Here is a 16,224-nt window from a genome sequence, read left to right as displayed (position 1 = left end):
TGGATCCCCGAGCCCCTACCTACTACTGCTACACCACACATACACCCCCCCCCCTCCGCGAAACCTCCCAACGAATCGGTACATGCGGGAATGTGCGTGTACGTGTAGTGCAACCTGACGTAAAGTTTGTTTATGTGTAATGCTTGTTATGTGTAGTGCTGTCATCTGCCCCCAGTTTTACTAACTATGAGTGAAGTGTTATGGTTGAATGATTTTCCGTTGTAGGACTGTTGCTCTCTGTGGCGAGACTTTTTAACGGGGAGATCGGCTCGCATTTGCGCCTTGAAGTTGGGAACCACAGAAAACCAACTTCAGCCGACCACCACTGTGGGGTTCGAACCCGGATCCTCGCATCACGAGTCCGGCACTATAAAAAAATCAAGTAAATTCACAAACAAGATATACAGAAGACTGGATGTTGTGAAGATATTTATTTTTTGAGACGTTAATTATTTAAAGAAGGAAAAACCTCATCTCTGCCTCTACCGGGAGTCGAACCCGGGTCCCTCGATTGTCGGACGAGTGCTCTGACCACTAAGCTACAGAGGATTCGAAGGTGAAAATCAAAGGAAAAAAACATCAGCGGACTATCACCTCCGCGCCAGTGGTGCTCGAATTCGGATCCTCACGATGCGAGTCCATCACTATGACCACTCGATTATCAAAGCGTCGGGAAATTGTGGCCTGCTAACCAAAGAAAAAAAATCGGATTACATAGTGATTCACATCCATTGAATGGCTGTCTTCCATAGAGCCACGTAATTGCAAGATGTACTGAAAAACTCGCTGGTTATGTAGGGATTCTGGTTTTTGAAAAAACTTCATGTTTTCCGCTACCAGGACATGAACCCAGGACCCTCGATTCCCGGTAGCGTCAGAGATGGAACTTTTCTAAAAATCAGAATCTGTATACATAAAAAGCCAACATTTCAATATATCTTTTATTAACAAGTGAAGAGTATCAATATACACGTAATTGAAGACGTGGGTGCAAGAACCAGATAGCTCTAACTTTTTTCAGATTTGCACTTTTTACTTATTGTTATAAGGAAAACAAAAATCCTCTATCAATTTTTGCAAGAACCATCCAAGCAATAGCTATGGAGATATAAAGACGAAGCAGCTGTGTGTGGTGCCTCATACAGTGCAAGAAACAACACAGATCCCGGAGCTGTCTTGTTACTGCAACAAATTGTTTCAACGTTTGTTCGCGTGGTGACAGCGCTTTTCGAGTTGCATCAGCCAGTCGTTGACGTTTAGTGAGCGTGATTTTAATGATTATATGGTTTCACAGCACATTTTAAGTTAGTCAATGAACAGCGTAATAATAGCCGTTGCTCTTTTTAAGTGATTTTGGTAAATTGGTTTTAAAAAAATTGGTTTATTTTCAAATCTTCCAATAGATTTATTTTTCCTAACTTATTATAAACTTATTACAAAAAACTTCTTGTAACCATACAGTTTTAACGTGTTAATAGAGAGTTTTAGGGCATCTACTAGGATTTTCTTAGTAAGCCTGGCCAAAAATTCCAGTTTGGGTTGGAAAAACAGACAGCCCCAGTCTTTCTTTCTCATTAAGGAAAAACCAGGCAAAAGTGTGAAAAAGTAAAACTAGCCTGCGATAGAGGAAGGTATTATTAATGTTCTACCCGGAATAAATAAGTTTTGAAATACCAATAAGTATTTTTATACTGTTTCTTGTCCGTCCTGAAAAAAATTTAGAAAACTGGACCTGTCGAGTCCTTGCACCCACGTCTTCAATTACATTCCGGGTGTAAAACTGCACCAAAAATATACGACGCCAAACATTTATAATGTCAATACAAAAATACAAAAGATCTGCTCATATTAACACTCCAATGAATACATTCTCTGATTTAATCTTCCATTTCCGAAGTAGTTTCTCAAATGTGTGAGGTGTATGTGGAAGAGAGCGAATCTCAAAGGGACCAAGATAGGAAACAATGGTTACGTAGGTATAACATCCGCCCATTCCGCGAGAAAACTATCTTTTCCCTGTGACGGAGGTGAAGATTTGATAAATATTTATCTTTTCGAGGCGTTTCAACATCGCCCAACAAGATCGTTACAGTTCGTCTCACGCGCTGTTACGGAATGCGTGTGACTGAGATTCGCCATCTCTCGCACATGCGGTGCAAAACCACGCACTGTGTGAAGTACGTATATCTTACTCTCTCACACCCTGATGAACTTCCCATTCATTCCGGTTGCTCTGGTAGTTAGGAAACGCGTCATGTGTAAGCCGCTGAAAAGTGCCGGAGATTACACTTCGAAACAACGCGAGAGTTTCCCAGATATGAGTGCGCTCTTTGTTGCGTTTGCTATTGTTGCTGGAGAAATAATTTAGTTGTATTTTTGAATTGCGTATTTTTAAATATATCAGTACAAGGTGTCCAAGAAATACGTAAATAGTTCATAAAATTCATTAAAATTGAAGGTTTCGTTGTATTTGAATGCGGTGCGAAAAAGTTATTCACCGGAGGCGGGAATTTAGTTCAAATATTTCTCGATAGATGATATTCCATGATAGCACGTCAGGATTGAATACACCTGAAATGTTTTACATCCCTTCTGTGTCCGAAACTTTCCTGAAACTTAAGTCGGAGAACTGTGGCTAAGTAAAACCACTTCACCAATGTGCTTTATCCACCATTGTCAACATCGTAATGAAAATCTCATGATTTGCTAGTAAGCGAAAGATTCAGGAATGAGAGATGTTAATCGTATACCCTGCATGAATCTGATTTGCATATTTGCTTTCGTGTAGTACCCTCTATCGTCAGAAATGTGTTCTATGTTCCAACAAGGGGAGTATTTAGGTACAGAAACAAATAGTTCAAATTTTGGTAGCTAAATGACGCTGCACAAAAGCAAATTCATGGAAAGAAATATGCAAATCAGAGTGCTGTAAAATACAGGGTGTACAAGTAACAGCTCATTTCTGAATTTCCTTGTTCCAAGCGCTCACGTATGATTTTGACATTGATGGATAACGCAGTAATGGTGAAGTTGTTTTACCTCAGCCACGAACTGCCGGTTGGAGCTTTATGTTTGAAACATAACATAGAGGAGATTGAAGAAAAGTTGAGGTCCAACCACATCTATTGTGTAGCAGTGTTTATCGACAGGAATTTGAACTAAATGTTCTTTTGTACCATCGTACCAAAGTAATTCTTTGTGAGTACAACATTTTCGAAAACCTCATCCAAATATACCAAATAATTTCATATTTATGATTTTTCAAACTATTTACGAATTTATGAAGCACCCTGTACATTTAGAAATGGAAAATTATTTCGCGAAAATCGAATAAAAATTCACAATTAAATTTATAAATTAGTTAAGTATTTCGTAATTAGTAAGATAAAAAATTGGGAGTATCATACGCAAATTTATCCCAGTTTTCCAACGATATCTTTTATTGGGGAAATTTTTACTTAAACGAAAATAATTTTCTAGAAAAACTTAATTATCTTCGTCTAATTTAAACTGGAAAAGTAACGAGAAAGTGTTTTTATGATCGAAATTTCATGGATCTTTTCGGTTTTTATAGCTTTGATCTTTTTCGTGTTATAAAGTAAAAATAATAATAGTAATAAATTTTGGCAATTGTAATTAAAATACAAAACCGATTCATTCTGTTTTTTTATCCTAATTTAAATATCCTTCATGTATTTTTTTTAGGAGAACTCCAAACATATATACTTATGTGTGAGAAATGTTTCTGATATGAGAGACCTTTTCGTAAATATTTTTTTCAAATCACTTATTCGTATTTTACGCAGGCGTAGTGTTTGTTTTCCGGTGCACACGCAAGCGAACAGAATCACTTCGGAAGTGTAACCGTTCAGAGTCACGTGAAGGAAATGTTTGAGACGATCACGCTGCCTGTGAAGAACGGTCGGCAATTCACTTCCTGACCATAAGAAATATGCCCTGGAGAAAATTAATCACAGACATGCCGGTTCACATGAATTATGAAAAGGGCCGTAAATTGTTTTAGAAAAACTGGGATAATGTGCGAACCACGCTAGAGTTTCATATTTGCACAGAAGTCGCTCTTTTTTGGTCACTCCGGGATTCGAACCCCGATCGTCAGGACAAGAGGCAGATGGCTTAACCACAGGACTACACAGCACGTCTTAAAACTGGGTTTAGGAAGAATCTAAGGATATTTGGAATATTGGAAACTAGTTTGAGCCGTATATGTACAAAAGCAGCATGGTTGGTCATCTGCAATCATCGATGAAAGACGTACGTTAGGCGTCATGATTGATACGTTTTCTCAGCTTTCCCCCAAGTTTCCACTCATTCATGAACCCCCGTCCTCGCTCATGACATTCGGAATGACAGACATTTGTCGATCAATACCTGCCACAGTGACATTTCTTTCTGTCATAAAGCTTTGAATTCCACTTAGAATTGTGCACGAGGTACAAGTACGGTTGAGTAGTAGTAAAAATCATCAGAAAGCGAATAACGGATCAACTGTGACATTTGAACGGCTCGATTTTATGAAACTTTTCCTGCTTTCTATTCATAATGCACACATCACCACCAATGATTCTTTATAAGCAGGAGGTGCACAACTTCCAGCATCCACCAAGTGGTGCGATCCGGCCCGCGAAAGATGTTCTGGTAGAAAAGTATTAATACATTCAACAAGATAAATACCTCGGACGGACATATATTTCGTTCATAAAAATATGGGAAGGCTGGGCCAATGACAGATATTTCCAATTATCGTAAAAGTTGTCGAATGTGTGCACGTAAAGTTGCATATTACCGCCGAAAAATTGTTAAAGGCGGGTAAAGTTGCCCATTACAGCCAAAAAAATAATCCAAGGCAAATGCAGTTGCTAACCACAACCAAAAAAATTGTCAAAGGCAAATGTAGTTGCCAACCACAACCAAAAAAATTGTCAAAGGCAAAGACAGTTGCCAGTTACAATGAAAACAGTAGTCAAAGACAACAAAAGTTGCTAATTACAGTAAAAAAATTAGCCAAAGTCAAATGAAGTGCTACTGCAACTCGCTGCGTGTAAAAATGTAATTTAATTGTTAATATATATTGACAAATATGTAAGATGAATATCACTATAGTTAATCACGATAGAATCATATTTATCATAATTCAATTCCTTATTTCTAAAATTCAACCAAGTCTTATTGAAAATGACAAGGGGAACGGGATTAAAAAACTTTGGTTGGACAAAATTACCAAAATGTCCCACAAAATATGCTGGTCATATGCTTACCTCATATAAAGTATATATATATATGTTACGGTAAAGGCCAGAAGACATGCCTGGTTTTCCCAAGACGAGTTTGTAAAAGCCCGAAAAACGTTTGTAAACGTCTTTATTTCAGACTTTTGCGAAGTCAAAGTATGTTTTTAAAAACTCGATTAAACATCATGACTCTTATTGATCAATAATATTAATTAATTAATAATTATAACTAATTAACAATTAATAATTATAACTAATTAACAATTAATAATTATAACTAATTAACAATTAATAAATTAACTTATTTTCCTAAATTAATTAACTAATTGAGCAATCATTAATTGGACTTATTTTCCTTCTGACGCTGATCACACACAGACACACACACAAGCGATTATTAATCATAATTAATTTTAACCAACTAGTCTACTCCGACCATCAATAATTATCATGATCATCTCAATTAATTCGTCAATTGATTCATTTATTCAGGTTTTAACTGCTCTGAGTAAAGGAAACTGTTATTTTCTGGATATTATGCTGAGGTGAACGCGGAAAGAAAAGTGATCACATCTCCGTCGGGACTCGAACCCAGGCCCTCTTGCATACCATCAAGCATGCTACCATCTACACCACTGCAGACATGACCCTGCCTTCCTTATATCACGCCCTGTGGAGCGAGGTGCTGAAGTGGAGGCATTAGTAGCCTCAACTGTTCTGAGTAAATTAATGGATTCACTCCGAACAGTATGAATTTCAAATCAATAATGGTAATTTGTCATTATTTGGTTAATAACAGGAAATAATACGCTTTAAGTGGTTAATTGAATCAATATTTAATTATTAAATAACTGATAAAATGAAAAATACGAATTATTAATTAATTAATAAGAGTCAGGAGCTAATAAGTTCATTAAAAACGGGCTTTGACTTGGTAAATGTCGGAAATAAAAACATTTACAACTGTATTTTCGAGCATTTACCAATTCATCTTTCATCTTCATGTTTTACCGTAACATATAAAACTTCTGGAGCGCGAGCAGCTGAAATACCGCGTATATGGCTCGCGTAAAGGAAAAGGCAGTGCACCCCTACTACATGATTAAAATTACAAGCACATTTCTATAAAAAATATATCGCCAAACGAATATCACTCACAAAATAATTTAACAGAAGATTCAAGAAAGTTTGAAAATTTTCAAAAGAGACCACTTTTATAAATGCATTGAGCGGAAGAGGCACTTGCATATTTCGAAAGGTGAAGACGCGTTACAGCAAAAATTCTAAAACCCTACGATAAAATTGATCAATAGCAATAACATCCAAAGAGCAAAATTCGATGACAACCAGAAAAGGCCGGTGAATTGAACGCATGTTTAGACAGTTCAGTATCGATTTTGAGGACGTTTTTATTTGATTTTTTTGTCACTCACAGATCGTAGCTTACTCTTTCTTGGGCTATATCTATCTTTTATTCGGATTTATTTCACCTTATTTGCTATTTCTGCGGCATAGTAGAAATCACGAAACCCTCTGTAGAATGGGATTTGTTCCGATTTCCAGCAGTTGCAAAATATCTCTTGAATGTCGCTGAGAGGGCCAAACAGTTCCATAGACGCGAAAATATACCGTAATTTCTTGCGTATTATCCGCATACGCCAATCTCACTGCTTTGAAAAGAAAAATCGATGTATAGTTGGCAACGGCGCATAATTCACGCGTGAAGCTCTCAATAACCCTTTAAGCGGCATCGACGACATATCTCGCCCTCTTTAAAAGCCTCTAATTTTAGCATTGACAAGCCCAGATATTTCGTTAAGTTGATTTTTCAGTGGAACACTTTTCCCTTATATCCTTTAGTTTACAGCTGAAAAAAACCAGGAGAAAGCCTATTTCGTTAAAAAAGGATATGCCATTTTAAGCGGAATTTAGTGATTTCTGCTGTGGCTCTCGAAGGTTTAATGAATGATGAAATCCTCAAAACAAATGAAAAGTGTATTTTGTCACGTTTCTCTGTAGAAAAAAAAAATTTCGATTTTTTTCTACTCAAATTCCGCCATCTATATTTTTTTTTTTAGAAATTATTACAAATTAATTTTCATATTATATTCTATTCCAAACTGGGAAAAGAAAATGGATTAGACGTAGTGGTGATTCCGCACTAATTCCGATATTTTCGTGACTCATAATCCACGGATTATATTGCAAACGGAAATTTTTCGTAAAGATTATATTGTCATTTGTTTAACATTTCTTTAATGGAAGTTCACCATGCGTATTCTTTCAGAAGAAAACTGGATACACCAGGAATCAGACGGATGAGAGCAATAATAAAAGTGAGCAAATCTATCGGATAAACTATGGAATGAGTGAATATACACTCATATACAACCGGAATTATGTGAACCACCTATACTTGATCCCTTAATCTACTCGATGTTTATGTCGAAATTGCCCTTGCGGGCATGAAACGATCTCAGTGCCACAAATGAGACCGTAGGGACTAGATTTGGAGCACGACGATTACACAATTCACGGAGCAATTCATAAATTAGTATCCCGAAGAAGACTATGTACGGAGAAGTTTAGTAACGGTAGGAATGAGCTTCGTCGAATCCCCTAGACTTAGACTAACTCTCAGATATAGTCCTTTATCTACATGAATGAATACCACAGATACGCGATCTCTGATATTTTTCGGCAAATAGATTTAACTTATTTGGATATAATAGTCGTAAAATCAATTACTTTATTCATCATTTGAAAAATCCACTTGTTCTCATAATTTATAGGTATGTTCGACTCACACACGCACAGTCCTAAGAAGGATTATCCGCTACGGTTTTCTAAAAGCTACATATAAAGAATATAATTACAGAGTAACGGGGTTATAAAGTTCTCTTCTCTGACATATCCTTAACCTTAATTATCGCCAGGGGCGGATTTATGGCTTTGCTGCCAGCGGGCCAATTAAATTTTGCCACTCTTCCCCTATTATAATAATTGTAATATAATTATTTTCTTGATCACTCATTCTTCATATTTGCTGACCTAGGCCATAGCCCGGTCTCTTTAAACACGGCTCTGTCTCTCAGTCACTCACATGCTTGTAAAATTTTTTGGTCACTCACTGTCCTAGTCCTTCGCACTCTAGGCCACTATTTCGGTCGCTTGCATGCTTTCACTCCATAAATCACGCTTTTGGTTGTTCGACGACCTAGTCCCTAGTTGTCTAGGTGACTCTTTTCGTCACTCAGTGCCATAGCCCTTCGCTTTCTAGGTTAATGCTTAGTCTATTCCCAGAAATTACGTACACATTCGATTGCGGAATTTCCAACGAATCAGGAACAAGCAGAAACTTGTTGCGCGTGTATGATGTACATGTCTCAAACGTAATTACGTTGGCATACTTATGACGACATAGTTATGCATTTTTTGACACTTGTGCTGTTATCTATCACATTTTCAAGTGAAAATAACAATATTTAAATTTCAATTTTATAAATGTTTAGCCTCACTGCAAAAAGCATCTACCGTCGCAAATGATCATGAGCAGTGTATGAGCCGGGTGCTTTGACACTTCTCGGCAGTGGTTTTCAAACTTTCGTACGATTCTCCTCCTTTCTCGCCGTTGAAAATTCATTAGTGGTTTGCGTACCTCTCCAAAAATAACGTGTTGCTCGTTATTTTTGGGTGGAAGCGTGCGTTTTCTAGGTATGTGCAACAAATCTTGCGCTTGTTATCTCCTCGGTGTTCCGTATGCCAAAAAATAAGGAAAAGTGTGCTTACACTTTGAAATACCTAGAAGGCATACACAAATAAACCTCTTACAAATGTGATAGATTGTGCGTTTTTATAAAAATGTGTGAGGGGCATGCGTGAACTTAGAAATGCATAAGAAAACAGCGTACCTGCTTAGAAATGCGTAATAAAATATCGCACTTGCTTAGAAATGCGTAAGAAAATAACGTACCCGCTTAGAAATACGTGGGTGGTGCGCAAGTGTCCTAGAAATGACTAGGAAATTTGCTCACTCTTTTATGGATACATATATTGATCTAACAAGGAAAGGGTTCCAAACTGATGTCTTCGAAAAGTTTTGAAAAAATTGTCACTGGTTCATTCAATACTTCATACTCATTCAAATATAAACGAAAATATTTAAGGAAAAAAGATACTTCTAGTGCTGCTGTATACACTGTACATGCATATCGTACACATTCCTCTACGGAATTTCTAACGAATCAGCAGGTATCGAAATGTGTGTTCTGAGTGTATGTGTGGCTCTAACATATTTCTGTTATTTCAAGATATACAGAAGACTGGATGTTGTGAAGATATTTATTATTTGAGATGTTAATTTTTTAAGGAAGGAAAAAACTCAACTCTGCCTCTACCGGGAGTCGAACCCGGGTCCCTCGATTGCCAGACGAGTGCTCTGACCACTAAGCTACAGAGGAGATAGAGATTTTCCTTCGCTAGAGCGTATATATGCCGAACGGAACCGTGCAATGGACGGTGAAACCGATCAGCTAATAGCTCATGGACGACGAGCCACCAGAGGGCTATATATATGACATGAATGTCGCTCTCCACATGTTAATACAAGATATACAGAAGACTGGATGTTGTGAAGATATTTATTATTTGAGATGTTAATTTTTTAAGGAAGGAAATAATTTCTGTTATTTAGTTAAGCTTGTATTTTAACCGTGCTGCCATCTCTCTTCCATTTTCTGAAGTAAAGATAGAAATGCTTGAATTTTCATGTTTTGTCTGTATCGTGTTGTATGTCTATCTGCTCTTTGCGGATACCCTTTAAAGGAAATCTCTCCATGAAAAAAAAAAAATCACTCTCGTTCCAAAAGGCGATGATACTGACGTCACACTTTTGTACACTAATGACGGATCAGGAGTTGACCTGGCTTTTGGAGTGGCTTTACATAAGGTACAAGACAGACAAAGAAAGTTAAAAGGAAAAATTACGGGTGGGGTATAAGAGAGTAAAAACAAGATTTTGCAGATATTGCCAAGAACCGCGATAGGCGACGAGTAACCAATTGTTGCTATATTAAACATTTTCTGCTGCTTTAATAATTTCACTACGCACATTTTTTTTTTCGTTTTTATATGTTTCTGAGTGTGATGATACCTGAATAATTTCATAATACTTTACACTTCATAATCTTTTCAGGACGGCACCTGTGGACCCCTAACGCTTTAGAAAGTTTTTAAAATTTTCCTAATCCTCATTATAACTGCCTTATTTGAAATTGCGAAACCTTTCCAAATCGCCACGTATTTTAAGAATATTTTCCAATTGCGAGCAGATAACTGGCAAGTTAAATTTTCCTTATGGGAGAAAAGCAACTGCACATTTAGTTGATAACTTGCCAGTTATCTGTCAAGATGAAAATTTACTCAGCCCATCGTTTTTATTTCCCTGGCTATGATACAAAAACACCTGCCATGTGTTGTAGCTTTCTAGGAAGAGAAATACTTTTTTTGGGGGAAAGAATTGTTTTTGTATCATTTATATATACTGAGCGTATATTTATTTTTCTCGCTCCTTATCTAACATTGAACATGAGTTGACTCCTCTCACTGCAGTTGATTGGTTGGAGGAGGGAGGGGGGCATGGTGTTTTGTAAAACCAGCTTCATTGCGTTTTTAGAAGGGGAAATATTTCGGGGTGACAGAAATGAAGCAGATCAAGTTTGACGAGATATTTCGGGATTGCCGCTGAAAGCGTTTACTCGTATTAATTTTTCACGTTTTTCTATTTTATTTCACACCTTTTTATCCCACCTCTGTTGATTATTTTCTGCTTACACGAGTGCGCGAAATTTCCTCATCACATAAAGTCAGTGGGTACGTAAACCACAGGTGAGAAACCACTGTTGTTAGGTACCAAATTTTGTGTGGCATTTTCTTTGTTTTAATCAAGAAATATTAATTTCCATAAATTGCAGTTAATTAATTAATTGTGTTCGAAAACAACAATTAAATATATAAATTCACGGAAGCGAAATTGTTTTCCGGTGAAATAATTCATCATCAAGTTCCGACGCTATAGCGGAATATCGAGCCGGCAGAAGAAAATCCCACTAATTTACTCCGTGTTGCGTGCGTGTTACCTGCAAAATTCCTATCCCAATGACGTAGAGTGGCATATCGATCTGTACGTGCAGCGCACGATGTACAGAGAGGTGGAGGATGTGAGAAATGTATCTCCTCTCCACTAAAAACAGCTCGATTTGCTGTTATAATGCGCAACTCAAGACGAGCATTAATTTGCAACGCGCGTCATCACGTCATGAAAAAATAAAAACCTTATGATAAACACCTTTATCGATTCAAGGAAACGGCAATGTGTGTTTGTGAGAATACCTTAAAAAAGGGATATATGTTACGGTAAATGTGATAAATCGGTCACTATGCGTAATCACCAACTGTCTCGGCAAGTTTGGAAAATTCATCACTTTTTTGCCGGTGATTATGCATGATACCCAAGTGTCCTTGGTAAAGTTGATAAATGCTAAAAAAATTATACGCAATGATAATTTGACAAAATGACACATAATATCCAGGTACGATCGTGAAATTTGTTAAATAGGAGTAGGTACTTTACATCGAGGTCCGATTGTAGAATTCGTAAAATAGGAGTATGTTATATCGGGGTTGTTATACGCACAAGAGCTTGTGTAAAAAATGGTTATATCAAAGAATTTGTAAAATGAGAGATATTTTTATCGGGGTAAGATCGTGAAATTTGTCAAATGGAAGTTCATATTCTCGGGGTACGATCTTTGTATTTGGTAAATGGGAGTTCATTATATCGGGATTCGACCGTGACATTTGTTATATGTTGGAGTTCATTATATCGAGGCACGAGTTTAGACAATAGCTCGCAACTATGGTGTCATCCAAATAATAAATCTGACGGCAACTGGTCCGATTTGTCGCATTTATCAATACAAAATAGTGATTATATACATATTAACCGGCTGATGTCATGAATAGGATGGTTTATCATGTTTGCCAACAATACTTGAGTATTATGCATTATCACTGGTTGAAGTGATAATTGTTTTAAAATTTATCTAATTTACCAAAAAAACTTGGGTATTATCCTTAATCGCCGTTAAAAATGAAAAATCAAGTAAATTTATCAATCTTACCAAAATGACCGTCAAATATGCGTAATAAAACAGCCGGATACAGTGAGCCGGATACATACCCCGTGAGCCAGAAAGATTAATCCATGACTTAGAAGTCGTATTATGATAATCTCATGACTCTGTAATAATTAATTATAGTCATATGAATATATTCATCTCACATATTTGTTAAACATGCAGTGGAACTTTGGTCAACGAGCCAATTCGTTCCACCAACGTCCTCGTTATCCGAATCACTCGTTATAAAAATCAAACTTCCCTATAGGAAATAATGGAAATTTGGATAATCCGTTCCACAATTAATCTTTTACATGAAAATAACTAATAAAAACGTCATTCATTCAATAAATCAACACAATAATGATACAATAAATAATACAATAAAATATTTAAAATATATGTAATAACACCAGTTCACAAAAAACTCTAAACGCCCAGAGAGAGGAGGGGGACTACCGTTTAGGAAGACTTATGCACTTCACTCACTGTCCGTAAACGTATTCTTTTTGTGTGAATCCTATCCTATAACGACTATATTCGAATCCTATCTATAACACTTGCTTTTGCCTCCTTTTCTGTTTTTTTCGGAAATGGGAAATCGCACTATCGTTGGGCGGATTTATCGTTCGCACTGCTGCAGCTTTATCTGAGGTGGTTTCGTTTCTACAAAGTTTTGCACAGATTCCCACTTTCTACGCATCTCTTAATCTCATTTGAAGTGAAGGGACTTTTCATTTCCCTCTTCTTCTTCCTCAGCCGAGATCATAATAAGCTCTTGCGTCAATCATAATAAGCGAGATCATAATAAGCTCTTGCATCAATCATAATAAGCGAGATCATAATAAGCTCTTGCGTCAATCATAATAAGCGAGATCATAATAAGCTCTTGCGTCAATCATAATAAGCGAGATCATAATAAGCTCTTGCGTCAATCATAATAAGCGAGATCATAATAAGCTCTTGCGTCAATCATAATAAGCGAGATCATAATAAGCTCTTGCGTCAATCATAATAAGCTCTTGCGTCAATCATAATAAGCGAGATCATAATAAGCTCTTGCGTCAATCATAATAAGCGAGATCATAATAAGCTCTTTCGTCAATCATAATAAGCTCTTTCGTTAATCATAATAAGCTCTTTCGTTAATCATAATAAGCTCTTTCGTTAATCATAATAAGCTCTTTCGTTAATCATAATAAGCTCTTTCGTTAATCATAATAAGCTCTACGTGAATAAGCTCTTGCTATTGCGCGCAATTGCGATCCATCAATTTATCTGTCGATATGACCATGTTCTTTCACTGGTTCTTGAATGTCGGGCTCATGCACCTCCAGTCTCATGGTCTTCCCGAATTACACAATCTCTTTCGAAATGGAGGCTCTTGTTCATGAACATGCCTCTCAAAGTCACGGTCAATAATGCAATCAACCCACAGTTTTTCTCAAAGCAGAATTTAAAAAAAACTTCAAGCTCACATACGCGTGGTTACAATGCTACATCTTGTTTCATATCGCCATATCTATTTTCATAACAGTCACGTTCGTAGGGGGTGTTCAATTTTCGAGTTACGCACACTCATCTTTCAGACTTGTAGGAGAGAATATTGCCCACAATTTCACAGCACTTGTGTTGATGAAAGCTAAAAACGACCAGCTCAGTTGTGATAACGTGAAAATAAATGAATAAAGCGCAAATTTTTATACTCGTAATACGAATCATCGCTCGTTAATCGAATCAATTTTGCTCAAAAAGTTTGCTCGTAATGCGAATCGCTCGTTAACCAAAGTTCCACTATACGTGATTTTTTAAAATTGCATTTTAACACCCGGCGACTTTCAATAGCACATAGTCATAACTAGCTTCATTTGCATTCGACCCTTTATTTCGATAATTACCAATCTCCCGTATTCATACAGAGTTCCCCTATTTTTATGAAGGAGATATAGTCATCCTGGAAATCTATCGTGCTGTATATATATTGATCTATTTCAACCGGAACACCTTTGGCGGGCCGCATTTTCACCCGCAGGCAGGAGTTTGTGCACTCCTGTCTTTATACATTCATGCTCAACCCACGGGTCACGGGCCTTGTAGCAATCTGAGGACCTGGAACCTAATTTTGAAAAAATGATCGAAGCGGCATATAAACAGATCACTCAAGTGACCCGCTGTGCAGTTCCACATCACATCAGTAGCCGGTGGTTCGGTATACCACTTGAATGGCCTACGGTACATTTATATATCACTTAAGTAACCCGCGGTGCAGTTCATCATCATTTAAGTGATCCGCGGCACATTTACAGATATTCAAGAGGACCTAACCACAGTTGTGCATCGTTCAAGCTGTCCACGATACATTTAAAGATCAATCAAACAGACCACGGCACATTTACAGATCACTAAAGTTTCCCGTTTACAGATCACATAAGTGACCTTTGCACTCTTCTAGTTCACTTGATTAAGAGATTCAAGACACGTTTTCGAACCAACGAAGTGGCCTCACACTCTAAATGTTGAGTACCCTCGCCTTAAAATATACAAAGGAAAGAAAGAAAAAACTAAAAGAACAAGCAGTTTTTCATAAGTTGAGAGTTTTTTATTACAAAACTTCCTTGAAAATAATCTATTATTTATTAAATGGAAACAACATCGTAATTTAGAAAGTTCTAGCTGGAATGAGAAAATAATACGATAAAATCTCCTAGAATGTTCCAAAATAAGCCAAAAAATCATAGCTTATGGGGAAAAAAATATACTCCGTATATATATATTTAATCATTTTTATAGTGATGAGTTTCATCTTGTGCCGGAGAATTTAAGAAGCGTTTGTTTGGTAGACTTTATAAGCCTTTTCATGAGACGATCATTTTATATATTTTGAGGAAAAAAGGAAAAAAATAGAGGAGAAAAAAAAAGGAATTCTATGGCTTCGGGCTTCTTTTGAATTCTTCCCATCATAAACGAAAATCTCCTCGTAGACCGATTTTCACAAGTGGGGAGTGAAAAGTTGTCAAGAATAGCACAAACTTTCGAATCGGATTCCCAGGAAAGCATTTATTTTCATAAAACAAATGTAAAAAAAAATACATAGACCTATGTAAGGGAAACTGTTCCTACTTTGAGCGCAGTAAACCTTGAAACAATTGGAATAGTTTTAAATAGTATTCAATTCCATGTGATATTTTTGGACCGCAAGAAATTATAGAAGCACATAACCTCACAGTTAAATATCCTTTCAGGACTCTTTCTGTGACCTTGACAGTTTTGCGGGTAGGCACGTTTTTGAAACAAAAATTGTGCAATTGTTTTTGCCGTGCTTATTCTCAACATCGCAAGTTTAGTGAAATTTATGATAACGAGCTCCCACAGCCTACGGCTTCAATGGAACTGCTGAGGACGAGCACTCACAGCTCCAACTACTTCTGATTTTTAGGAAGGAAGTTGAACAACGTCATTTATGACCTTTCGGATGATATCCGAATACCTAGCATGCTTTCCTTGTTAATGCGAGCCATTCTGAGATTCACGATTTTATACATGTCGTCCATTGAAAGTGACTTGAAACGAAAATACAAGTCGCGAGTGGTTGTTTGTATTCCCAAAACTGACCTCATTGCACAGAAAGTAGGAGAGCATCATCCACACTAGAAAACTCTTGGGAAAGCGACTTCCGGCGACAGCAGCAGATGACCGATGAACAAGCGCCCAAGCGACGTGTTTGTAAGATGTTCGTCTACCACCGTGAAGGTTGCTGTCGCGGTCCTAGGTTCAAATCCGAGGGATCTGAAATC

At 37.0% G+C, this 16,224-nt stretch overlaps 2 non-coding genes across 2 annotated transcripts; both read right to left on the bottom strand.

The window, feature by feature from the left end:
- Window positions 1-477: 477 nt before the first annotated feature.
- On the bottom strand, window positions 478-549 carry TRNAV-GAC (transfer RNA valine (anticodon GAC)). The gene has a single exon. It is a non-coding gene; the product is annotated as a tRNA-Val (tRNA).
- A 9,091-nt stretch (window positions 550-9,640) lies between these two features.
- On the bottom strand, window positions 9,641-9,712 carry TRNAA-GGC (transfer RNA alanine (anticodon GGC)). The gene has a single exon. It is a non-coding gene; the product is annotated as a tRNA-Ala (tRNA).
- Between the last annotated feature and the right edge of the window lie 6,512 nt (window positions 9,713-16,224).

Source organism: Pholcus phalangioides, unplaced genomic scaffold (assembly GCF_987345545.1).
Source record: "Pholcus phalangioides strain wild (caught in Gottingen) unplaced genomic scaffold, Ppha-v1.0 ptg000042l_1, whole genome shotgun sequence".
Lineage (NCBI taxonomy): Eukaryota > Metazoa > Arthropoda > Arachnida > Araneae > Pholcidae > Pholcus > Pholcus phalangioides.
This window is presented reverse-complemented; position numbering and strand designations above follow the sequence as displayed.